The 27,360-nt window shown below is 43.6% G+C and overlaps 1 long non-coding RNA gene across 1 annotated transcript in view; it reads left to right on the top strand.

Moving 5' to 3' along the window:
* Positions 1 to 15,445, top strand: part of LOC137327725 (uncharacterized) — a 121,241-nt gene extending 105,796 nt beyond the window's left edge. Inside the window, exons 4-5 of the long non-coding RNA XR_010964531.1 lie at positions 10,060 to 10,279; positions 14,849 to 15,445. This is a non-coding gene — a long non-coding RNA (uncharacterized lncRNA). The remainder of the gene's footprint in view (positions 1 to 10,059; positions 10,280 to 14,848) is intronic.
* The last annotated feature ends 11,915 nt before the right edge of the window (positions 15,446 to 27,360 follow it).

The raw sequence follows: 27,360 nt of genomic DNA, 5'->3' as shown, positions 1-27,360 counted from the left end.
ATTCTCAGTGGCACCGAGGTAAGTCTCTGGTTAATCATTTTAGGCTGCTAGTGGGCTTGGAGGAGTTTTTGCCTTCCATGGCTGAGATATTTTTGTGGAAGTTCTGGAAGTGACTTTTAGCAGCTTTAGCACTTTGCGCACTTCAGCTGTTTGATGTGACAAAATGGGTGTTTCGCTGTGTCTGCCTTTGGGGCTGCAAGAGGAGGCGAAGCAGCAGCAAACAAGACTGCTAAGACTTGCAGCTGCTGGCACAAGAGGGCGAAGGAGGGCAGGATGCAGAAGGCCTTAGACCATGCAGGTCTTCTGCAACTGTATCTCCTACTTCAACTTGAGTGAGGAGTAATGTCTCTGGTGCCTCAGCTTCAGCAGGGAGGCTGTGACTGAGCTATGTCACCTGTTGCAGCAACAACTGGAGCCCAGCATTGTTGCTCTTAAGGTAACTGTGGCCCTCAATTTCTATGCCTCAGGGTCATTCCAGGCTGCAACAGGTGATATCAGCACTATCAGTCAATTTGCAGTGCACTGCTGCATGAGGCAGGTAACAGATGCACTCATTTAACAAGAGGAACAATTTCATCACCTTCCCTGCAGAGGCTGCTAAGCAACAGGACAGAGCTCTGGAATTCGCCCAAATTGCTGACTTTCCAGAAATATCTTTGCTTATGCAAATAAGGGGCCAAACACTTCTTTGAGTCACCCACTGTAAGATTAGTATTCCTTGTGGCATGTGGTCTGTATATAGTTAAAATCTTGGGAGCCTCAATACTTAAGACCCTGTACAAGTTCAAATCCACCCACATTATTCAATTCATCCTAGGATGGTGGTGCCATTTTGGTTCAGGTGAAGATCAGTCCTTCTGTATAGCATCTATCTTTCTCAGACTTTGGGCTCAATTTTCCGGGGAAAATGCGGATGCGTTGGGGGCGGGGGGGCTCCGAAAATTGCTGAAATCCTGTTCGGGTTCGGAGCCCGGCTCCAACCCGCCAATGTCCGAGTTCTCCACGGACGCAACTGTGTGTGCACAGGCGTCCCGAATCTGGAAGTATGATAGTTAAAGAGCCAAACGTACCTCCTTGAGGTACTTAAGGCACTTTACTTGTGACAGATTATGTACTTGGAATGATTTTTAACTTACCTGGGCAGCTTTCCCACCGCTTCTGATTCACGCCCAGTCAGGCAAAAATGAAACAAAATAAATTACATAAAAAACCATTGCATGAAGTTAAAACACAAAATCAACCTACCTTTCCACCCTGCTCCGATGTCCGATGTCTCCCTCACCGATCTTCCTCCCTCCCCCCTATCTTCCCCTCTCCCCCCTGATCTTCCACTCTCCCCCCCAATCTTTCATTCCAGCGCCAGATGACGTCTTGCTCTCTCTCCTTCTCGCTGCCCCCCCCCCCCCCCGCCTCGCTTCGCAGCTTCTGATGGCAGCCAGCCTGGGCGCGAAACCTGGAGAGCACATTAATCACCATCAATTATGATGCGATCGCTTCGGAAATGGTAAGGTTTGTTTATTCGGGTTTGCCACGCGCATCTTCATCCCCCCCACTCCCAACCCACCACCATTTCAAAGTTGAGCCCTTTGTCTCAATACTTCAGAAATCTGAAACCCTTCTCCATCATTTCCATCATTTCTTAAGCCATGCATTGATGTTTTTAGTCTTCCTCTCTCTAAATAGCCCAGCATGACACAGAATAATCCTAAGATTACTACCCATGAGATTTTGCTGTTAAGCTTAGATCCTAAATCCCTCTGCAAGACTCCTATGGTACTCTTTCCGATATTATTCCTTCCAACATGAACCGCAGCTTATAGATGATCACCCTCCCTTTCCAAAAGATTTTTGATCCACTCCATTATGACCCTTAACTTGGCACCTGGGAGGCAACACACTATTTGGGACTCCTAGTCAAGGCAGCAAAAAGGATAATTCTGATTATTCAAAGTTGCTTTATGCATTAAAAAAATTGAATTAAGCAAGATAAATAACATGCCAAAGAGTGAATTTAGTGCTAAAAAAGGTGAGAATTTGAATTAAGCAACTTTGAATTAAGAGGAGTAAACTGTATCTATTCCCCCTGATTATGGAATACCCACAGTTACCACTTGTCTATTCTCCTCATTAATATTACTACCTTTGTCCTGGTTAAGCATTTTCTCCACAGTGCTGTAGTATTGCTTATTGCTACACAGGTACTTCTAATAGAAAAACATAGGGCTAGAAATTGAGCTGTGTGGCGCTCGTTTCAGCGCCATGTGACGTCTTAAAGTACCAAGATGGCGTCTTGGCTGTGCACGCACATTTCCAGCGTGACGTGCGCTGGATGCCATCCTGATATGGGTATTAGCGCGTGCGCAGAGAGCGAATGCCGGCAGCATGTAAAGTAGGGAGAAAATGTGTACAATCAGTGTGCAATGATGATTTAAAGTGATAGACACCATTTTGGAACTTAACGCTCAACTCAATGCACAGTCTTAACCACGCACATTTGAACATATCTTAGGCGGTCTGGAGGACCCCCATCAGCGCTATTTAAAAGGACCATGCAGGTGTTGCAGGTTAGTTGCTGGATTATTACTTCTGGCTGCTGGTGGAATAGGAAATGTTTTTTGAAGCTCCCTACACATACTAAGAGTTGCTATAGTATATTTGAGAGTGGTATGGCAGATACTGCCTTACAGTTCAGAAAGTTACAACCGTGGTTGATCAAGATTCCTGGCAACCATGGGTGGTCTGCTAGGGCTCCCATTGTGCATTGAACACGACTGAGAGCATGCAGAGAGGTTATGCACAGCAGGTAAAGCTGTGAGGAGAGGGAGGAGGAGGAGAAGGCACAGGGCACTGAGCAGGAGGTCATATCCAATGAGGGCCTTCTGAGACCAATTCTCTTACCTCAACATGAGCGAGGAGCACTGCATCCGACAGCTGAGGTTAACCAAGGAGGCCATGACGGAGATCTGTTAACTGCTGCGGCCACAACTACAGCCTCAGAGTAGGGCAAGGACATCATTGCCTGTGGATGTGAAGGTAACCGTGGCGCTGAACTTCTACTGCTCAGGATCACTTCCGGCCTCTGCTGGCGACGTGCAACATCTCGCAGTATGCAGTGCACTGCTGCATAAGGGAGGTCATAAACATACTGTACAAGATGAGGAACAGGTTCATCACGTTCGCTCTTGATAGAGACATGCAGAACGAGCAAGCATAGGGTTCGCTCATAGTGCTGGGTGCCATTGAATGCAAACACATTGCCCTGTGTGCCCCGCATATCAAATCGGCGTCTTCGTGAACCGAAAGGGCTTCCATTCCCTGAATGTGCAGCTGGTGTGCGACCACACACATCGAATCATGGAGGTTGATGCCTGCTACTCTGGGAGCAGTCACAATGCCTTCGTTATACAGCAATCCAACATGCCAGCTATCTTTCACCCAGCTCGGCAGGTCAAAGGCTGGCTTCTGAGCAACAAGAGCTATCCCCTCATGCGATGGCTCATGACTCCTGTCTGGAAGTAAAGGGAATTAGGGGTTACGGGGAGCGGGCAGGAAATTGGACATGAATTTAGATTTGAGGTTAGGATCAGATCAGCCATGATCTTATTGAATGGCGGAGCAGGCTCGAGGGGCCGATTGGCCTACTCCTGCTCCTATTTCTTATGTTCTTATGTTCTTATGGAACCCACGCATGCGTGCAGAGCCAGCCTATAATGAGAGCCTTGCTGCCATACACAACGTCGTGGAGCACACCATAGGCCTCCTGAAACAAGTCTTCCGCTACCTGGACCAGTCTGGAGGAGCCCTACAGTACTCCGATGAGTGGGTGGGAAGATTCGTGGTGGTATGCTGCATACTGCACAACCTCGCCATCATGAGGGACCAGCCCTTGCCACTGATGATCGGAGAAGATCCTGAGCCAGAGGTGGAGGAGGAAGAGGAAGAAGCTGAGAAGGAAGATGCTGAGGAGGAGGAGGGGGAAGAGCCGGAGGAGGAAGTGGAGGAAGACATAAGGGTGCAACAGGGAACACATGTCTTGTCTGTAAGGGCTCTTCGTGCTCGCCTGATCCGTGCCCGCTATCAATGACATGAACTACATCCCCCAACTCACCAACAGCCCTACACTCCCCACCTGTCTGCTCCCACATGACCATCAAATCGCCCTCCATCTGATTACATGTTGCTTTCACCCTCAGCTCACCGCGCAAATAAAAACCACAACCAAACGCAAATTCAAAGTCACATTTATCAATTCACAAATTAAATTATGCAAACAGAACAGGACTATTCACCCCTGTGCATTCCCTTAGTGCCTGTCATTCATTTGCTTTTACATATCCTATTGCTCCTATGAGGTGCAACCCCAGTGGCTGGAGCATGGGTGGTGGAAGGCTGCTTACCTTCAATTGAGGAGAGTGCAGATGGCCTTGGAGGATGACCTCGAACAGCTCTGGGCTGGGAGGGCCCGGCTTCAGACTGCACCATCTCAGCATGGGCTGCAGCAGTCTGGCCTGGTTGACTGATAGGCAACAACAAGGGCACTGGCGGAATGGCAGGGGTGGGAGCAGGAATGCTGCCGTCCTGAGAGAGGACAGCAGGTCTGACTGTCATGGCGCCACTGCCCCTCTCACGGGGCGGTACCTCAGCAATTCTGGTGATCAGCTAGAAAACGTATTGCTGGAGTGCTGTGACGCCCTGAGAGCCATGTTCCACAGTGGTACCCAGAGCCACGATAGCAGCAGTCTGTGTTTCCATTGCAGCAGTCTGAGCTGCTATTGCAGCAGTCTGAGCTTCAACCATAGCTTGCAGACCTTTGATCACACTGGTTTGTGTTGCAATGACAGCTGTTTGTGCTGCAGTGGAAGTCGCGACATCGGCCATCAGGCATGGTGGGTTCCACAGGTGTGCTGATGGAGGTGACCGCCCTTTCCATGCGAGAAAGGATGGGCTTCAAGCTCTGCGCAAAGCCCTGTGCCAAGTTCGAGTTGGATCCTCCATGCCCTCTGTCATTGTGCGCAGGCTTTCTGGCAAGCTTTCCAGTGCCCCAAGCATTTGGTGGTGTACGCCCATCAGCTCTCTTCTGTAGCCTGGTCCATCAAAGTCCTCATCTAGTTCCTCTGCAGCAGAACTAGTGAGCGACCTCGCCCTCCGGCGAGCTGGCACCTGTGATATCCGTTGCCCCCACCCTGGCTCCTACGCACTTGTGCCTGGTGTCTCACCATGTGCAGATCCCTCCTCTAACCTAGCCCCTAAAGGACACACAGTGTCTGTCACTGAGCTGGTGGATGCAAGTGTCAGATCGAGTGACGGTGTGGCTTCAGTGTCCTCCTCCTCCTCCTCCTCCTCCTCTTCCTCCTCGGACGCTGCCACCACGTGTTCTTGGGTAATTGCAATGACAAAGGGAAACAGGTTTAGTTGTGGAGCGGGAAGAGGAGCAAGTAAGATGTGCATACTGACAGCATCTGCAGTACGTGAGTCAGAAAAGATTATGGGAGGAGGGAGATGTGGGAAAGGAGAAGCAGCATTAGATATGCAGAGACCCCTTTCATCAGGACCTCCAGCATGGCATGTGGTCATGGGTGCAGCAACAGCCCACCCAATAATTTGTAGCACATTCTCCTCCAAGGGGGTGAGGACGTGCAGGCATGCCTGTCCTCCCTCAGATCTCTCCTGCTGATGGCTGTTACACGCCACCTTCTCCTGTAAGACAGAAGGCAGTGTGTCAATGAGTATCCTGCAAGGTGTCTGGGTAATGTGCCTGTCATGGTTGAATAGCTGCCAGTGTGTGTTGCATGTCAGTGGTGGTTGTGTGGCCTGCAATTGTGGTACTATGTGCGGGTGAGATGCAGCATGCTGAGTGCAGCATTGTGTATGGATGGGCAGTGTTTGTTGGTGGGAGGGTGACAGGGGGTGTGATGCGTGGAGCAGTGGTGCAGTTGGTAGGATGTGCCACTTGATACTTGCATTCACTCACCTTGACCACTCGTGTCAAATCATTGAACTTCTTTCGGCACTGCATCCATGTGGTTCGTGCCAAGCTCCTGGTGTTCACTTCCTGGGTCACAGCATCCTAATGCCTGTGGAGCTGAAGTCTGGATGGTCTCCTTCCACCCTGCGGGTACATGTTGGCCCTCTTTTCGTCCACCCTCTCCACCTGGGCCTCCAGTGCATCGTCGGAGAAGTGTGGGGCCCACTCTCGCACTGGTCCTGCCATCCTTCCGGCCATCTTCCCCTCCTCCCAGTGGACTGTGCATGTGCCATTTAAAATATGCACCTGCAACTTTAAGAGGTGCAAGCTGCCGATGACGTATGCTAGTCACGCCCCATTTCGGGCTTCCTGATTCTCTGTGCAGCCTCTCAGCAGCGTGGGTAGCACTGGCTGCATGGAGCTATCTTGCTAATCAACAGGCAGCTCGAAATTCACATGCTGCCTGCACAGGGGCCACTGGGCAAGGGTTAGTAGCGGATCGTGCTACCTACCCCCGATAATTGGCCTTATCCAATTTAACCCCCATAGATTTTTCACTTAGCAGCTCTGGTGCTATAGCTTTAGGATGTGTGCTGCTTTACTGCTGAATTCAAAACTCCATCTCCTAAATATATCATGCTTTTCTCCTTTACCAGATATAATAAGCCGATAGCTTGGTAAAACGTGTCGCTTACCTTCTACTCACATTAATTCCTTATAAAATATGAAAAATGCAGTAATCATCCATTCTTAGCTGCTATGTAACTAATAGTTTTTCTAAACATTGCTTTAAACATGAATATTTCACCTACAGTTTCTTCTAATAATCCTTTAACGGGGGCTAAAATTAAATTTGTCCTGCTCTCCTGGCATAAGTATGGTCGAGTGGGGCATAAGTTTGTCAACCCCTGAGAATGCCAACCCCATCTCAATTTGCAAGAACAGAGTCACTAGTATGGTCAAGACAGACACATCGTGCCAATAAGGGCACATCAGCAACGTCTACCCCGAGCGTTTGGTTGGAATGTCGGAGTGGCATCATTGCACCCCAACAGGAGACCGGGGATGGGTCCAGTGAAAATGGACATCCAGGTATCCTTAGCTCCACACATGATATGTGTTTCCAAAGCATCTCTCAAATCCAAAGCTTTGTGGCAACAAGAGAGGCCACTTGTGACACTACACTGCAGCATACATTTGGGACCCAATGCAGCCATTTTCTAATCCTCTCAGCCTCAGGTTAGCTCCTCAATGGATGCAGTATTACTGCCACGACCACCACCCTCCCCACACCATGCAATTTGTTTAAATAATCCATACTCCAGTTAATTGGTTCGAGTCAAGGAAAAGCCAATGGTGCAGGAAGAACTCCCGCCGACTGAAGTTGTCCTTGAATTCTGCTAAAGTGGAAAAAGATGGCCATTGTGTCCAGTTTTGGGAGCCATATTTTGGAAGGATGTCAGTGATACATGAGATTTTCTAAGAGAATACCAGTTATTAGAAGCTTAAGTTACAAAAAAAAAGAGAAATTGGGCCTCTGTTTGCTAGAACAGAGAAGAGTAAGAGCAGATCTGGTAGAGGTGTTCAAAATTATGTCAAGGAAATTAGAGAGAAACCATTTCTACTGGTCAGCAAGTAATTAGGAGGCATGCCCCCAAAATTCATATCTCTGGTGCCCCTGTAAAAGGGGGCCAAAGAGAATTTTTTTTTTAAATGCTCTTTTTCTTTAGGGTGTCAAGCCACTTCCCCGGCCAGAATCCCACTGGTGGGTCTCATTTTTGACCATCTGGAGGCCAGTACACCTCAACTAACTTGACATAACGGCCTCCAACAAAGGGCTGAGTCCCACCTCAGTCAGGCTAACAAGAAGTCCCAGGATAGGAGTCCCTGCCCCTGACTCAGCTCCCTGATGACATATAAAGGGTGAATGGAGATTTTTCCCGTATACAGCATGTCAGAAACTGCCAGAAATGATGAAAACTGGATTTCTGCCCTTTTCCAGCCTCCCACTGGAGTTACAGTGGGATACTGGCAAAACCCCGAGGATTTTCTGTCGACATACATTTAAGACCATTAAAAGAGTGAAGGAAGAGATTAGAATTTTTTTATCCAGAGCGTTGTTAGGACATGGAATGTCATACCAGAAACAGTAGTAAAAGAAGAATGTTATTAAAAGAAAAAGATGAATATTTGAAAATTAAAAAAATTAAAAGGAATGGAGAAAGGGCAGGGGAATAAGACTAAGTGGATAGTTCAGAAATGTTATGGATCTTCGACAGGCTCAATGGACTCCTTCTATGCTGTAAAATTTTAAGAATCTATTTCATGAGTGGTTCCAATGCAGATCTACATCTTTTCCATATTTGGATTCTTATCAGGAGTTGTCTGAGTCAGACAAAGCTTCATTATAGTTGCATGTTATTGTGTATCCCATCAATGCTGCCTGTCCAGGCTTGGCCATTTTTCAGTTGACATTGAAGACTGAAAAGGATGCCAATCTGTGTTAGAGCCTAAGGAGCCATTTGCTGAAAGGCTGATGTCAGTTAAGCAGTTTCCTGGTGAGTTATTTCAATATCCAAAATGGTGGATCTCTGTAAAGCTCATGAAATAGAATTCAATTTAAAATATCTCCTATGAAGTAGGAAACATTAACCATTCTTCTCCTAATAAAGGAATATTTTGCATTGACATATTAATAAAGAAAATGTATTTATTTGTTTAGAATATAAGGCAGGACCATCTCCCACCCTAACTTGTAAGCATTTAAAATAAATACACATTTTAACTGATCACAGAATAAAATGTGGACAACTACACTGTGCAACCTAATCAGAAAATAATACATTACCATTAATAATGTAATTTATGAATACATTATTGGAGCCTAATGTTATTAACAGAATAAAGCTACAATCACTATAATAATATTTGCAGTTAAATACAAATCAGCATATCTCAAACTTGAATTAAGTGATCTGCTATTTGATAGTATACTTTCTAGAATTACAGTCACGTAGATTATCTGTGTTGTAATCCATTCAGAAATAGTATATGAACATATCTACATCTACATTTGAAAATGTGTCTTGTAATCAACCTGTAGTTTTAAAACTGTGATGTAGCTCCCTTGATGCTCAGTTGGTTTCAGTAGTAAGTGGCTGAGCCATACAGACAAGAAAAGTCCCAAGTATGATCACCAGTCTGTGATGATTTGGTTGATCTCAGCAATAGAACGACTACAGTTGACTTTGTTTAGGGAGGAGGGAAATTGGTCCTGATTCCTGCTCCAGACTACAATCCAATGACCCCTATGAAATGTGCACATATTTGGACATCAGCTGACAATGGGACCACGCTCTGCTGTGATGCCCTTTGTAGTTGATTTTCTAATTGTTACTGTTTATGAAAGGCCGCTTGGGCGAGGTATTGGATGATATCCATGTCCATGGAATCATATCTCAGCAAGAATTTTAGGAGAGCAGAGGAGAGAAAATAGGAAGAATAAAGATGGGTAATATAAAAATAAATTTTAATGAATAAAATGGTTGTATGCAACTTTGCTCTGCATGATGAAGGTCTGTAGTTTGGCTGCAACTTCCAGCTTGCATAATGTAGCTTTTGTAAACAACCTGGGCCTGAAAACTGCTGACCCTTATGGCGCACTCCTGCTGTAACTCCAGTGTGGGTATGTCAGAAGCGCCACAAATTAAACCAGAACCCAGATATATTGGAGACTCTTTCTGCCCCAAACTAGGCCAACAATGCACGAGGGACAGGGCCAGCAGTATGCACTCCCAATGCATTCTCTTAGGCCCCACAGATCAACAGCGCTGATACACTTGATAAAACCAGGTATACCAGGCCGCCAAAAGGCTATATAGGCCCCACCTAGTGATCCAGGCCTGGATCAAGGCCAGGACCTGAAGAAATTTCAGTACACTAAGTCAAATGTATACACAGAAAGATATTACAAATGTGTCTCTATCTTTGACAAAAATCAATTTGAAAAGCTAATATTGCATATAAAGGGGAAGAAAAGCAATCTATGCATGTTATCCTGTGTTGCTAAGACATTGTATTTATATCTCCTGTAGGAATCTCGAACTTCAAAGCGCTGACACAAATCAACTTGGACTGGAGAAATACAAATCATGTTATCAATACCAGGCACAACAGACAAATGAAACTCTTACCAAATTAATCATCATAAAAAGGACAAAGGAGGAATTTGCCCAATGCAAAACCTGATTTAACGGACTAGAGAGTGATCAGTGTGACATCGGTTGTTTTCATAAGAACATAATTCTTGAATAGGTAATGTAACAAAATATAAATATGTTACTAAAACTAGGGGGTAGATTTTAACTTAGGCCACACAGCATAAACAGAGTGGTTGAGGCCCGAAAATGGCTTACCACTCCATTTACGTCGGCGCTCCAACCACCACCATCCTCAGCGGCGCCTTCTGCTGGGCAACTGGTGCTCCCACTTGCTTCAGGTGGTAGGTCCTTTTAATATGAAAATCAGGATTCTATGATATGCATAGGACTCCAGTTGCAATTTTGACGGACAATTGAGCGAGCGTGCACTGTGCACATTTTACTGGGCGGTACAGCAGAAGACACTAAAAGGGTAAGTTTAAAATTATTTTTGTGGGGCCAGGAGGAGCATTGCTCCTCCGGGCTCCACAAGAATAATGTGGGCCACTGCCAACCCGGGATCTTCCCACTCCGTGATCAGCACCACCCGGACCTACCTAACACCTGCAGCTCACCGGCCCCATGTTGAAGTCCCTCCTTCAAAATGGAGCAGGTCTCCCACCGGCAGCATAGAGCGTGCCAGCCAGCCAATCAGTTGACCATGCAATAGTTAAAATCTACCCCCAGAGTTGCTTAAATCACTCCACTGTGTATTACATTTATGCATGCATTCCATGCCTGAAACAGAAATATATGTATGGAATGATGTAAATATTCTCAAATTTGTATATAAAGTTCACACTTATGTGTATTTACTGCTGGGAGTGGCAGGTTTCAGCTAAAATATTGCACTGTAGTTGTACTATATCACAATGGCAATTTCTTTTATACTGTTTTTTAACATCATTGTGGAATCCTTGCCAGTCCTTCTGTAGTCTTAGAGATTTTTTTCCTAAAGTTGATTGTAGTGGTCATTTTAAAGTTAAAAATTATGCTAATGAATATTTTTGGATCTGCAGCAACACTTCAAAAGTAAATGTTTCTATAATTTCGGGGTGACTCTATAGAGAGTGATCAGCTTATAATATCAAAGATTGCAGCAAAAATGAATTCAGTGCTTTTAAAATAAAGTAATAAATATGTTTATGGATAGCTTCAAAACTGTGATTTTCAGAAAGAAATGAACTAGAGTGCATAAATTATCTTGCTGTAAGGAATTGAGTCCTAGATTTTGAAATGTTTGCAAAATATGTATATAGTTGTATAGTATATTAGTATACCATTGTATTGTAGAAGCAAATTAAGCATAACATAGGCTATTCACTTTAGGCGATTTATAATCCCTCAAGTTAGCTTGCATGACCAAGAATAAGCTAGGTCATCAATAATATTTTGAGGCAAAAAGGAAAGCATGTAACAGGAGACACATATTATATATGTATAGATACATACATGCACAATACTATATATATATTTATATATATATGTACAAAAATAACCGCGTCTAAAATAGGCAATCTGTCACATTGTTTCCTAGTTCAAAATTCGGTTATCAATACTATGTGTGCACTTTTGTTAAAGAATCCATATTACTAACAATTTAATTGCATTATATAAACAGCATGTCTAAAGCTAATTCATTAAATACATCCTTATTTTTCTAGTACATAGATTTGTTTCATACATAATTCACCTTTCCCATTCATTTTTTTGCTATATCTGAGGCAGCATTCACTGTTAGTACTCAAATTCATAATGAATTTAAATAGCATGCTAAATAAATGCAGCCTTGGTTCTGTAAATTTTAAGTGTCAAAAATATCTACTGTCACTCTGGATTTACAGTTCCAAAACTTTAAAGATTAAATACTACGAGCGCAGAGTTTAGCAAACTAGCCAGAAGAATGCACAGCTGATACAGTGACAACCAAGATTTTAAATTCAAAAGCAAAATGGTGGAGCTAAATGCACTGGCTTGACGTTGTCTGTGTTAAAATCAATAATTTGTCAATTGAAGTATTCATATTACCAATACTGATATTTATACAAACAGATCAGTACTCTTGTCACCAAGGTAGGACATCTATTGTGAATATATTGGCCTAAGGGAACTGTGGTTGCACATTTCAACCCAATTAGGGTCCAAACACAATTGCTTACTTGCTTAGGAGTGTGACAAAGGATCACAATAGACTTATTACTGCATATGTCATTCTATCTGAACTTGAGATGGAATGGAGAGAATTGTGACTTGACTTTAGATACAAAATAAAAACAGTACTGTCAATTTGGATAAAACTATATGAAATTGCATTTAACAATTTATCATAAGATATAAAGCTGTTTTAAGTATTCTATGTATGGCATATGAAATAGCCAATAAGGTCCAAACTTTCAAAGGTGTATGTAGTCCCTTGTTCATTTGCAATTTTGCCATTTCTATATCAGTCTATTCCACTTAAACATATATTTTTAAAGCATAAGTTTGCCCCCTCAGTCCCATGGAACCCTTTTTTCCACAAAGAAGAAGGAGGGTCTAGAGCAATACTTTCAGTAAGGACTCTAACAAATATTGTTTTCAAAAAACACATATCTCCTACCTTAAAATCTGTTTAATGATCATTTTCCTTTCCACGGATGCCCATCATTTCAGGTCTCTACTTGCACCATGAGCTATTTAAATGACACAGAAAAAAGGACAGCCTCCAAGCCCCATAGGGCTCCATTTACTCAGACAGAAAGGAGTGCTTTGGACTATGCCTGTATGTCAATCCAGAGGCATGCAAGCTGGGAAAAATTGGTACCATCTAGGTATTGGAACAATTATCTTTTACTAAGTTCCTCTGAAACCTTTCTTCTCCTTTTATTGTGCACCAATAACAGTAATTTTCTTTTCAGTGTACATAATTTGCAGTTCACCTGTATGTGTTCAACGTAAATTCTAACCTAATTATTATTCATTCTTCTCTTGACGCCTAGCCAATGCAAAATTCATAATCTAAGCTATTTAACTCTCCTACTATTGTAACTATAACCGCGTGTATCTGCACTGCACATACTCCACAAAAGCATAAACACTATGGTCAATCAATTCCATATTTATCAGAAGTGCTTTATACTGTTCCAAAATGAATATGAGACTGCACACCATTTTTAAAATTTGGTCTAGAATCTACTTTCCTATATTTCAATCTTTCAAACATGTAGCTACATTTTCTGAAAATGATTTTGAACTGTTCCCGGATTATAGTCTGTTCAAAATATTGGCTGCTTTTGCTAATATTGTAAAAATGCACCAAAGATTAAAAACAAGCTGGATTAGTTCAAGACCACAGTAAATCCTATATGAATCTGCTGGGATCTCACATACTATGAGCAGAGTTTAAACAAAAAAAAACATGTGCATTGTTCATATGTATAGTCCGTTTGCTTTACCTTAAGCTCCAACCACAGAGCAATAGCACGCATTTAATGCTGCAGTTGTACTCTTGGTACTATTTAAGAGCAGTGTGCACCAGCAACAATATACTGCCCACTCTTCAATCAGGCAGAGTAGAGCTCTTTATATGTAGTTAAACACACATGAAGAGCTTTGTTGATAGGTTTCCAAATGCAGTTCATTTTTAAAATATTAGTAAAGATTGAATTGTCCCGTTGAATCTTTCTTAAAATTTTTAAATATCTTGGACCGTCTTAAACTTTAAAAGAGTTGCTTCACACTTGTTGTGGGTACATTGCAACCGGTGTAAAGGTAAAGTGTTATGAGGCTACCTAATTGTGGTGGTCTCACACCCGTAGCTAAATCTCATGCTCACACTGATTTGGCTGTAGTTACACTCTGCATTTTGTGCACTGAAGTTATTTTGCAGTTATGTAAAATGTGCAATAGAAGTAATACCATTTATTATATTTTTTACTTGACCAACATCAGAACAACAAAATTAATATGCCATTTTTTGTTAAAACCTAACATTGTCAAATGTCATTTGTGTAAATGAGATTTTACAACTAGTTCAGTAGTTTTAGTTGCATATGCACAGACAAATAGAAAGGGAGGTGGCTTTAAAATGAAATCGATAAAAAGTACTAATGGGAGAGAGAAACAGTCCAATGCAGTAAATTATTCAAGTAGTTGTTAAAAAGCCTACAGACCACAGGATAATTTAAAGTTTGAATGGTAAATGCTAGCAATTTATTGGAATGCATTCATTAATGTGATACACAAAGCAGGCACTAATTGTTCCATTTGGGCTTGATTCCTGAACTTCTCAATATTTTAGTTGCAGTAGAAAATTTCTTTATGCAAGTGGTCTCTTCTGCAGTTTATTTTTACTGTTTATAGTTACTGTTCAAGAAATCATAAATAGTCTGTGTACTATGATACGTCACTTTAGAGAGCACTTTCCGAATTGGAGCATGTGAGCAGTAGGTTTAAAGAAAGCATTTTTCTATGAAAGCTTTACCATTAAAAGAGGCAAATACCAAAGTCACTATTTTTTTTTAAATGAAGTGTATTATAAAAGCTTTACTTATAAAATAGCTATGTGAAAAATCACATTATTATCTATATGTATAAGCTAATTCAAGAAAAAGTAGTGTAGTGAAAAAGTAATATATTTTTTCACAAATGTAGATAAACAGATAATATAATATATCCCTCTCCTGTTATTACCTTGTTTACATAGGAAATGTAAGATTACATTCAGAGGCTGCCCTGGTTAAAAACAAATCAGAAGTACTTGCAGTGTACATAAAGTGAAAAATGATTTGGACTTAATTACAGGAAACAGAGCTATCATGTTAAAGGTACAAACAATAGCATATGATAGAGTGATTAAGAATTCTGTACATTCATACTGATGTAAAAATTCTGTAGTGTATAAATGTAAGGCAAAATATGAATGTGTTTGAGAATAGCTTGGAAAATGTTTGATTTGATGGAAAATTATGTTAATTACTGGACCACCAGTATTGTTTTTGAACTCCAAATGTTCATATTTCCATGTGTGTTTTGACAAAAACTGTATATTTTATTATTGCCTAATTCATGAACCTTTCCTTGGCATCTGTGTTTTACATGATTCCTGAGAGATAGTTTTGCATTGCATGATGCAGTTTTGCATGATTACACTTTCCTCGCCTGCAGAGATGTGTAAATATTTCAAATGTTTTATTTATTTGGATGCTACTGTAAGTGGGCTTTTGGTACCCTCTTATTTTGTAAAGTAAAATAAATTTCTATGTTCAAATGCATTGAAATCAGCAATATTTGAAATGTTGTTAAAAGGGAAAATGTGCAATGATAAAATAAAATTACTAAAAATGAACTGTGTAGGCGTCACTGTCAAGAACTGTATACACAGTCCTTTGGACGAAATGGAAGCACTTACTTCAAGAATAGTAGCTTAACTGTTTGAGTAATGAATAATATTTTCAAAATGTGCAGTTTTTCGTAGACCTGAAGACCACCTTATTGGAGAGTCAGAAAGCACAATTAAATAATTAAACAGTACCAGAAATAACTTACTTATAATCTTAAAATCAAGAAATATTGGGACAGATTTTGCAGTCAAAATAACAGTGAGACTAATGATGCTCGCCATTATTTATGCGCAAATGGTACAGCAACTTCAGGAGAGGTGCAGATGCGCGGTTAAACTCAAAAATCCAAAAGTTGCTGTCTGAGTAGTGCCACTCCACCATTAGCTTCGCGAAAACGGCATCTCGCTGTCTGCCTCACCATTGAAATGTATTGAGTGGCGTGAAGTTGCTGTATTTGCGCAGTAGATACGAACTGAATTCGCCCCAGAAAGTAAAAGTCAAGTCATTTCAAGTATAAGTACCCTTTTAATGATGCAATAGGTGTTAATTACTACAAATCAACCTCTCTGGCACTGAAAATTTACTATTACAAGCGTGGAGTCTCGTTCCTTCAGGTTTCAATTGGAGATTTAATAAATTTAAAATTTAATTTTTGTTTTACTTTTCCTTTCTGTCTCTTTTTTCTCTCTCCCTTAATCCAAACTTTCTTTCCCTTTCTTTATTTATCTTTTTGTACCTGATATGACATTGAATTCACCCACTCTACTTTACACTTCCTTCTCAGTCCTTGCGCTGTTAATTTCACAATCCTTCAATCTGATTAGTTAAGGGAAATACACAGTTGCTTGCCCTGTTCACTCAGGTCCCACCTCGCACTTCCAGCAATTTGCCACTCAAAATATGTAAAACCTAAACATGCAAGGGAAAGTCTAACTAATGGCAGACGTCCTGCTGCAGCAAATTAATGTATGTAATAATGTAATTTGGTACTGAAGTGCTCAGAGGATTAAGGGTTAAATTTAGTGCTCAGGAATCTGGGCAGACTGTACAGGCAGAAATGGTGTGCTGCAATTACGAAGTGCACCTAGCTTGTTCTGGACTAACACGTATATGTTAATGTTGCATGATATAAAATGTTAATGTTTATCAGATGTCTTAAGACCCACAAAAATCTTCACGATTTAGTCCTTACTGTGTTTGGAGAGTAATATGTTTAGTAACATAGGGCGCTAAATTGGGCAGGGTTGCGCCCGTTGTTTCGGTGCTATACAGCCTCTCAAGGTGCCAAGAAGGCCGCGCACGCACGTTTCCAGCATGACGTGTGCCATATGCCGTATGCTATCTTGGTATAGGAGTTAGCCCATGTGCAAATACCGAATGCCGGCTGCATGTAATGTAAGGAGAAAATGGATATAATCAGTGTGCAACGCTGATTTAAAGTGATAGACACCATTTTGGCACTTAACACTCAACTGAACACACAGTCTTAACTTCGAATGACTGAACGTGCCTTAGAGTGCCTGTAGGACCCCCACCAGCGCTATTTAAAGGGACTAGGCAGAATTTATGGATTAGTGGCTGGATTATTGATTATGGCTGCTGAGACATTTATAACTGTTTTGGGAGTTCTCCTATACTTGAATACTAGGACTAGGGGACATAGCCTAACATTTAGAGCCAGGACGTGCAGGAGTGAATTTAGGAAACACTTCCACACACAGGGGGTGGGAGAAGGTTGGAATGCTCTTCTGCAAATGGCAGTTGATGCTAGCTCAATTGTGAATTCTAAATCTGAGATTGATAGATTTCTGTGAACCAAGGGTATTAAGGGATATGGGGCTAAGGCAGGTATATGCAGTTGGGCCATAGGTCTGCCATGATCTTATTGAATGGCGGAACAGGCTTGAGGATCTAAATGCCACTGCCACTTGCTGCCTCCTGATATGCGCCACCTTTTCCTGCAAGAAAGCGGGACATGTGTCTGGGTGATGTGCCTGTCATAGTTGAATAGCTGCCAGTGTGTGTGGCCTGTGAGTTGTGGGTGGGCGGCTTTCAACAGTGGTAATGTGTAAGGGTGAGAGGAAGCATCTGATTGGAAGAGTTGAGTACTGATGGAAAGAGTTTGTTGGTATGTGGGTGATGGGGGGGGGGTATCGTGCGTAGAGCAGTGGACGCGGCTAGTGGTGCAGTTGGTAGGAGATGCAACTTGACAGTTGACCTCACGTTGACCACTCGTGTCAAAGCATTGAACTTCTTCCTGCACTGCATCTATGTTCATGGTGCTATGCGCCTGGCATTGTCTTCGTCCTCCACTGCTGGGCAGATGTCTGGAAGGCCTCTTGCCACCCCCGCCCCATTTATAGGATATCTGCAGTTATAGGATATCCCTCCTTCTGTCCACTTCTTGCACCAAGGCCTCTAGTGCATCATCAGAGAACCTTGGTGCATGCAATCTCGCAGACCTGGTACAAAGATCGGCAGATTGATGATGTCGGGCATGCAGATTGGACGATGTGGGATTTAGTAGTGCACAACCTTTATTCAATGTTTTAATATATCTCATCAGTGTGTAAACATAGGGGCAGGACCTGCATCTGTGTTTTACGTGTGTGATGTCTGATCTCCGTGCAGACACCATGCAGATAGCAGACTGTTATTTTTAGCAAATAACAGGAATCATCTACCTTTAAGAGATTTTAAGAGACAGCCTCCCTTTAACTGATTGCGGCTCCCCCTGCTGATGGAAAGTGCGAATTGCATTGAATCGACATGCAAGGCCTGGATTTGAACACAGCTTGCAGGTGAGTACTGAGGCAGAATGAAGTTCTCGTCCTGCCTGCGCAGGGGACATTGGGTGGGGGTTAATAGCGGACCATGCTGCCTATGCCCAATAATAGGCCCTATCGAATATATGATTACTTGGATAGAGAGGGACATGCTGGGGACATCCAAATGGCTTCAAAAAAAGGGGCTTATATCTAACAAATGTGATTATATCTTTTGATGAAATCACCAAGACGGTGAATGAGGGAAGCCCAGTAGACATTGTCTACTTAGACTTCCAAAAAGTTTTCATCAAGGTACCACACAAGAGACTTCTCTACAAGATCGAAGCCTCCGGTATTAGTGGTAATATATTGAGCTGGATTGAGAACTGGCCGGAAGGACATAGGCAGAAAGTAGTTAAAGATGGATCTGGATCTGTTTGGAGGCCGGTCACCAGTGATCCCGCAGGGATCGATGTTGGGACCGATAGTTGCTTTACTAAAGATCTAGATGCAGGTGTTGGGGGTACGATCTGCAAATTTGCAGATGATACCAGGACCTGAGCGAGTGTCAGGACTGTAGACAATGCTCAAATGCTTCAGGCGGATCTTGATGTGTTGGGGGACTAGGCTCGTGACTGGCAAATGATGTTTCATTTGGAGAAGTGCAATGTTGTGATTCTAGGCAGGACAAATGCTCAACATACATACTTCAGGGAAAAGCATTAAAGCAGGTGGATAAAGAAAGAGATCTGGATGTTCTAGTGCCTAGGTCTCTAAAGGTTCATGAGCAATGGCGTGAAATGATACCTAGAGCAAATAGGGTGTTGAAGTGCATTTATAGGACAATTAACTATAAGACAAAGCATACTATATTGTCCTTGTACAAGACCTTGGTCAGGCCTCAGTTGGAAAACTGTGTCCAGTTTTGGTCTCCTCACATCGTGGGTGATATTGAGGCCTTGGAAAGGGTGCATTGGAAGGCCACTAGATTAATTCCCAGCTTAAAGCATCTTAGCTATTAAGCTAGGCTAAAAGAGCTGGAACTCTACACTTTAGAGAAGCATAGTGATCTGATTGAGGTTTATAAGGTGATGAAAGGAATAGATTGTGTTCCAGCTGACAGTTTGTTCCAATTAAATATGTTAGGGGTCACAATTATGTACAAGATCAGATCTAAGTTAGATGTTAGGAGATGGTTCTTTTCCCAGAGAATAGTGAAACTCTGGAACAGGCTGCCGACTCATGCAGTAGATGCAGGTTCGCTGAGTTCCTTCAAGCAAGAGCTGGACCTGTTTCTAGCTGGGGCAGAGATCATCTCTTACAAAAGGTAGGTAATGTAATGCATAGAATTCAGGGCCAGAGTGATCTCTTGGATTGTCAAAGGGGTCAGAGAGAAATTCCCCATTTTTTTGCCCCCAAATTGGCCGGGGTTTTTGTCTGGATTTTCGCCTCTCCTAGGAGATCACATGGCGTGGGGTGGGGAATGTATATATTTTGATACACAAGGTATCACAATAGCGTGGGACAGGCTAGATGGACCAGAGGGTCTTTTCCTGTCCGTCATTGTTCATATGTTCATAGAAGTGCAGGAAACAAGAGCAACAGAAGTGAAGAAGATAGAAAATTGGAGAGGAGACAAGACGGAAAGAAGCGAAGGAGGTGAGAGAGAAGTGAAAGGCTGAAGAGAGAGAGGTAAAGGAGATAAGGAAGAAGTGAAAGAAGTGTGAGAGGCACAAGTAAAGGTGAGAGAGAAAAGGAAAAAAGAGACAGAAGTGAAGGCAAGACACAACAATAAAGAGAGAAAGAGACAAACAAGGTTGAAATAATGTGTTTTAAAAACTATAAAATACATTGGAAATTGGATGTGGTTTTTAATCTCATTTCTATCTAGCTCAAAAGCAATCTGGCTCAATCCGCCAAAATGTTGGGCTCTAAATCATCTATTAAGAAACACTAACAATTGCGGTCAATAGTGAAATTATCAAATATTTGCACTTTCAATATTGCAAAAGTGATGTGCCACTTTCTTCTGTTTAAACTTTTACTTTTTTGCTGGATTTAAATCCTATGCGGGAAAAAATTGGATAGGGCCTATAATTGGGCATAGGTAGCATGATCCGCTATTAACCCGCACCCAATGGCCCCTGTGCAGGCAGGACGAGAACTTCATTCTGCCTCAGTACTCACCTGCAAGCTGTGTTCAAATCCAGGCCTTGCATGTCGATTCAATGCAATTCGTACTTTCCATCAGCAGGGGAAGCCACAATCACTTAAAGGGAGGCTGTCTCTTAAACGCTCTGAAAGGTAAACGATTCCTGTTATTTGGTAAAAATAACAGTCTGCTATTTGCATGGAGTCTGAACGGAGATCAGACATCAGACACGTAAAACACAGATGCAAGTCCCATCACTATGATTACACACTGATGAGTTATATTAAAACATTGAATAAAGGTTGTGCACTACTAAATCCCAAACCTTCCAATCTGCACGCCAGACCTCATCAATCTGCCGATCTTTGTACCAGGCCTGCGAGTTTGCGTGCACCAAGGTTTTCTGATAATGCACTAGAGGTCTTGGTGCAAGAAGTGGACAGAAGGAGGGACATCCTATAAATGCGGGGGGGCAGGGGGGCGGGGTGCAAGAGGCCCTCCAGACGTATGCCCAGCAGTGGAGGACGAAGTCAATGCCAGGCGCATAGCACCACGAACATAGATACAGTGCAGGAAGAAGTTCAATGCTTTGACACGAGTGGTCAAGGTGAATGAGGTCAACTGTCAAGTTGCATCTCCTACCAACTGCACCACTAGCTGCGCCCACTGCTCCACGCACTACACCCCCCATCACCCACATACCAACAAACTCTTTCCATCAGTACTCAACTCTTCCAATCAGATGCTTCCTCTCACCCTTACATATTACCACTTTTGCAAGCCGCCCACCCACAACTCACAGGCCACACATTTACTGGATGCTATTCAACTATGACAGGCACATCACCCAGACACATGTCCTGCTTTCTTGCAGGACAAGGTGGCGCATATCAGGAGGCAGCAAGTGGCAGTGGCATTTAGATCCTCAAGCCTGTTCCGCCATTCAATAAGATCATGGCAGACCTGTGGCCCAACTGCATATACCTGCCTTAGCCCCATATCCCTTAATACCCTTGGTTCACAGAAATCTATCAGTCTTAGATTTAGAATTCACAATTGAGCTAGCATCAACTGCCATTTGCAGAAGAGCATTCCAACCTTCTCCCACCCCTTGTGTGTAGAAGCGTTTCCTAAATTCACTCCTGCACGTCCTGGCTCTAAATGTTAGGCTATGTCCCCTAGTCCTAGTATTCAAGTTTGGAGACCTCCCAAAACAGTTATAAATGTCTCGGCAGCCAAAATCAATAATCCAGCCACTAACCTGCATTCGGTATTTGCACACGGGCTAACTCCTATACCAAGATGGCACAAGGCATACGGCACACGTCACACTGGAAACGTGCATGTGCTGCCAAGACGCCATCTTGGCACCTCAAGAGGCCATGAAGCGCCGAAACAACGGGCGCTACCCGGCCCAATTTAGCGCCCTATGTTACTAAACATATTACTCTCCAAACACAGTAAGGACTAAATCTTGAAGATTTTTGTTGGTCTTAAGACATCTGATAAACATATAGCAAATATTAACGTTTTATATCATGCAACATTAACATATACGTGTTAGTCCAGAACAAGCTAGGTGCACTTCGTAATTGCAGCACACCATTTCTGCCTGTATAGTCTGCCCAGATTCCTGAACACTAAATTTAACCCTTAATTCTCTGAGCATTTCGGTGCCAAATTACATCATTACATTACATTAATTTGCTGTAGCAAGACATCTAACGGGATCTGCCATTAGTTAGACTTTCCCTTGCATGTTTAGGTTTTACATATTTTGAGTGGCAAATTGCTGAAAGTGCGAGGTGGGACCTCAGTGAACAAGGCAAGCAACTGTGTATTTCCCCTAACTAATCAGATTGAAGGATTGTTAATGGTGGTGGACAATTAAACAACTAACGGGAGGAGGAAGCTCTGTAAACATCCCCATCCTCAATGATGGCAGAGTCCAGCACGTGAGTGCAAAAGACAAGGCTGAAGCAATTGCAACCATCTTCAGCCAGAAGTGCAGAGTAGATGATCCATCTCGGCCTCCTCCCGATTTCCCAATCATCACAGAAGCCAGTCTTCAGCCAATTCGATTCACTCCACGTGATATCAAGAAACGGCTGAGCGCATTGGATACAACAAAGGCTATGGGCCCCGACAACATCCCAGCTGTAGTGCTGAAGACTTGTGCTCCAGAACCAGCCGCGCCTCTAGCCAAACTGTTCCAGTACAGCTACAACACTGGCATCTACCCGACAATGTGGAAAATTGCCCAGGTATGTCCTGTCCACAAAAAGCAGGACAAATCCAATCCGACAAATTACCGCCCCATCAGTCTACTCTCAATCATCGGCAAAGTGATGGAAGGTGTCGTTGACCGTTCTATCAAGCGTCACTAAGTCACCAATATCCTGCTCACCGATGCTCAGTCTGAGTTCCGCCAGGACCGCTCGGCTCCAGACCTCATTACAGCCTTAGTCCAAACATGGACAAAAGAGCTGAATTCCAGAGGTGAGGTGAGAGTGACTGCCCTTGACATCAAGGCAGCATTTGACCGAGTGTGGCACCAAGGAGCCCTAGTAAAATTGAAGTCAATGGGAATCAGGGGGAAAACTCTCCAGTGGCTGGAGTCATACCTAGTACAAAGGAAGATGGTAGTGTTGGAGGCCAATCATCTCAGCCCCAGGATATTGCTGCAGGAGTTCCTCAGGGCACTGTCCTTGGCCCCACCATCTTCAGCTGCTTCATCAATGACCTTCCCTCCATCATAAGGTCAGAAATGGGGATGTTCGCTGATGATTGCACAGTGTTCAGTTCCGTTCACAACCCCTCAGATAATGAAGCAGTCCGAGCCTGCATGCAGCAAGAACTGGACAACATCCAGGATTGGGCCGATAAGTGGCAAGTAACAGTCGCGCCAGACAAGTGTGAGGCAATGACCATCTCCAACAAGAGAGAGTCCAACCACCTCCCCTTGACATTCAACGGCATTATCATCGCCGAATCCCCCACCATCAACATCCTGGGGATAACCATTGACCAGAAACTTAACTGGACCAGCCACATAAATACTGTGGCTACAAGAGCAGGTCAGAGGCTGGGTATTCTGCAGCGAGTGACTCACCTCCTGACTCCCCAAAGCCTTTCCACCATCTACAAGGCAGAAGTCAGGAGTGTGATTGAATACTCTCCACTTGCCTGATGAGTGCAGCTCCAACATCATTCAAGAAGCTCGACACCATCCAGGACAAAGCAGCCCGCTTGATTGGCACCCCATCCACCACCCTAAACATTCACTCCCTTCACCACCGGCGCACCGTGGCTGCAGTGTGTACCATCCACAGGATGCACTGCAGCAACTCTTCGACAGCACCTCCCAAACCTGCGACCTCTACCACCTAGAAGGACAAGGGCAGCAGGCATATGGGAACAATATCACCTGCATGTTTCCCTCCAAGTCACACACCATTCTGACTTGGAAATATATCGCCGTTCCTTCATCGTCGCTGGGTCAAAATCCTGGAACTCCCTTCCTAACAGCACTGTGGGAGAACCTTCACCTCACAGACTGCAGCAGTTCTAGAAGGCGACTCACCACCACCTTCTCAAGAGCAATTAGGGATGAGCAGTAAATGCTGGCCTTGCCAGCGACGCCCACATCCCATGAACGAATAAAAAAACATTACATCCCTAATGATTCCTTCAAGCATCTTTCCTGTTACTGATGTCAAACTAATGGGCCTATAGTTACCCAGGTCCATCTTGTCTCCTTTTTTAAAAATGGGGACCACATTACCCTCTTTCCTGTCTACAGGAACTTTCCCAGTGTGCAGTGAGCTGTTAAAGATATGGGCAAGGGGCTCGCACAGCACATGTCCCATCTCCCCAAGGACCCTCGGATGGATATCATCCAGCCCGGCTACTCTATCTACTTTTAGGTTCTTAATCTAAAACAATATGTTCATCTATGTTAATATTACTAATTTTATTATTAACATTATTAAATTGTAATAGTTGAGCATTGTCTTCTAGAGTGAAGACCAATGCAAAGAATTAATTTAATATATCCGCCATACACAGTGAGTCCTTTGTAACCTGTTCTTGAGCATCCTTCATTGGCCCAATACAGTCTTTGACAGTCCTCTGACCCTTCACATAACTAAAAAAGCTTTTCCCATTACTTCCACAATTGTCTACAATCCTCTTTTCCCTTATCCTTTTAGCTGATCTAATAGCAGCTTTTGTTCTTTAGCTGTTCTTTGTACTTAACTCTGTTGTTCGGTCTCACTCTCTCACCTCCTTCACGTCTTGTCTCTCCTCCTTGTGCTTCTTCTCTTTTCTCTCACTCACTTTCTTCACTTTTGTCTCCTTCACTTCCTTCATTTCTTTCTATCTCTTGCCTCCTTTACTTCTCTCTTTCTCTACCTCTCACCACTGTCTCTCTTTTTCTGTCTCCCTTAGTCCTCTTAGTCTTTCTCTTCACTTCTGCCTCTTTCCAGAAGGCATTCGACAAGGTGCCACATAAAAGATTATTGCTCAAGATAAAGAATCACTGGATTGGGGGTAATATTCTGGCATGGATGGAGGATTGGTTATCTAACAGGAAGCAGAGAGTTGGGATAAATGTTACATTCTCGGACTGGCAACCTGTAGCCAGTGGTGTTCCGCAGGGGTCGGTGCTGGGTCCCCAACTCTTTACAATCTATATTAACGATTTGGAGGAGGGGACCGAGTGTAACATACCAAAGTTTGCAGATGATACAAAGATGGGAGGGAAAGTAGAGAGTGAGGAGGACATAAAAAACCTACAAGGGGATATAGACAGGCTGGGTGAGTGGGCGGAGATTTGGCAGATGCAATACAATATTGGAAAATGTGAGGTTATGCACTTTGGCAGGAAAAATCAGAGAGCAAGTTATTACCTTTATAGCGAGAAACTGGAAAGTACTGCAGTACAACGGGATCTGGGGGTCCTAGTGCAAGAAAATCAAAACGTTAGTATGCAGGTGCAGCAGGTGATCAAGAAGGCCAACGGAATGTTGGCTTTTATTGCTAGGGAGATAGAATATAAAAACAGGGAGGTATAGCTGCAGTTATATAAGGTATTGGTGAGACCGCACCTGGAATACTGCATACAGTTTTGGTGTCCATACTTAAGAAAAGACATACTTGCTCTCGAGGCAGTACAAAGAAGGTTCACTCGGTTAATCCCGGGGATGAGGGGGCGGACATATGAGGAGAGGTTGAGTAGATTGGGACTCTACTCATTGGAGTTCAGAAGAATGAGAGACGATCTTATTGAAACATATAAGATTGTGAAGGGGCTTGATCGGGTGGATGCGGTAAGGATGTTCCCAAGGATGGGTGAAACTAGAACGAGGGGGCATAATCTTAGAATAAGGGGCTGCTCTTTCAAAACTGAGATGAGGAGAAACTTCTTCACTCAGAGGGTAGTAGGTCTATGGAATTTGCTGTCCCAGCATTGGTGGCCACCATGTCCAGGGCTTGCTGGAGATACTGCCCTGTGCTGGGGGCAGGGGAGTGGTCTTTGAGGTTGATTCTTGGTTGCTGGTTTTTCATATTCCATTGAGGGGTCGGAGATACTTGAAATACTCAGGCTCAGCAGCCCAATGTGAACCTTTTCTTAACGGGCTATTAAGGTTTACTCCAAAGTGGCCTGGCTAAGCTTTGATTGGAACTATGGGCGCTAAATTGGGCCATGTAGTGCCCGTTGTTTCAGCGCTACATGGCCTTTCCAATATCCAAGATGGTGTCTTGGATGCGCATGCACGTTTCCTACGTGATGTGCGCCAGACGCCATCTTGGTATAGGAGTTAGCACAGGCACAGATAACGAACGCTGGAATCATGTAAAATCGGGACAAAATGGCTTTAATCAGTGTGCAACGGTGATTTAAGGTGATAGACACCATTTTGGGACTTAACGCTCAACTCAATGCACAGTCTTAACCCCGACTACCTGAATTCATCCTAGAGTGCCTGGAGGACCCCCCCACCAACGCTATTTAAAGGGACCATTCAGAATTTACAGGTTAATGGCTGGATTATTGCTTTTAGCTGCCGAGACATTTGTAACTGTTTTTGGAGGTCTCCTACACTTGAATAGTAGGACGCGGGGACATAGCCTAATATTTAGAGCCAGGACGTGCAGGAGTGAAGTTAGGAAATGCTTCTACATGCAAAGGATGGGAGATGTTTGGAACGCTCTTCTGGAGATGGCAGTTGATGCTAGCTCACTTGTGAATGTTAAATCTGAGATTGATAGATTTCTGCGAACCAAGGGACACGGGGCTATGGCGGGTATATGGAGTTAAGTCACAGGTCCACCATGATCTCATTGAATGGCAGAAGAGGCTCGAGGGGCTAAATTCCACTGCCTCTTGATATGCGCCACCTTCTCTTGCAAGAAAGCAGGACGTGTGTCTGGGTCATGTGCCTGTCATTGTTGAATAGCTGCCAGTGAGTCTGGCCCATGAGTTGTGGGTGGGCGGCTTTACACAGTAGTAATGTGTATGGGTGAGAGGAAGCATCTGATTGGAAGAGTTGAGTACTGATGGAAAGAGTTTATTGGTATGTGGGGGATGGGGGTGTATTGCGTGGTGCAGTTGGTAGGAGACGCCACTTGACAGTTGAACTCACTCACCTTGATCACTCATGTCAGAGCATTGAACTTCTTCCTGCACTGCATCCATGTTCATGATGCTGTGTGCTTGGCATTGACTTTGTCCCCCGCTGTCTCCCACTGCCTTTTGGGTATATGTCTGAAGGGCCTCTTGCCCCCCCCCCCCCTCACTGCAGATATAGGATGTCCCTCCTTCTGTCCACCTCTTGCACCTAAGGTCTCTAGTGCATCAGCAGAGAACCTTGGTGCATGCACACTCGCATGCCTGTTACCAATTCAGATCGGCAGATTGGTGAGGTTTGGCATGCAGATTGGAGGATGTGGG

The sequence above is a fragment of the Heptranchias perlo genome, chromosome 12 (assembly GCF_035084215.1).
Source record: "Heptranchias perlo isolate sHepPer1 chromosome 12, sHepPer1.hap1, whole genome shotgun sequence".
Classification (NCBI taxonomy): domain Eukaryota; kingdom Metazoa; phylum Chordata; class Chondrichthyes; order Hexanchiformes; family Hexanchidae; genus Heptranchias; species Heptranchias perlo.
Note: the sequence above shows the minus strand (reverse complement) of the source record. Positions and strands in the feature narration are given on the sequence as shown.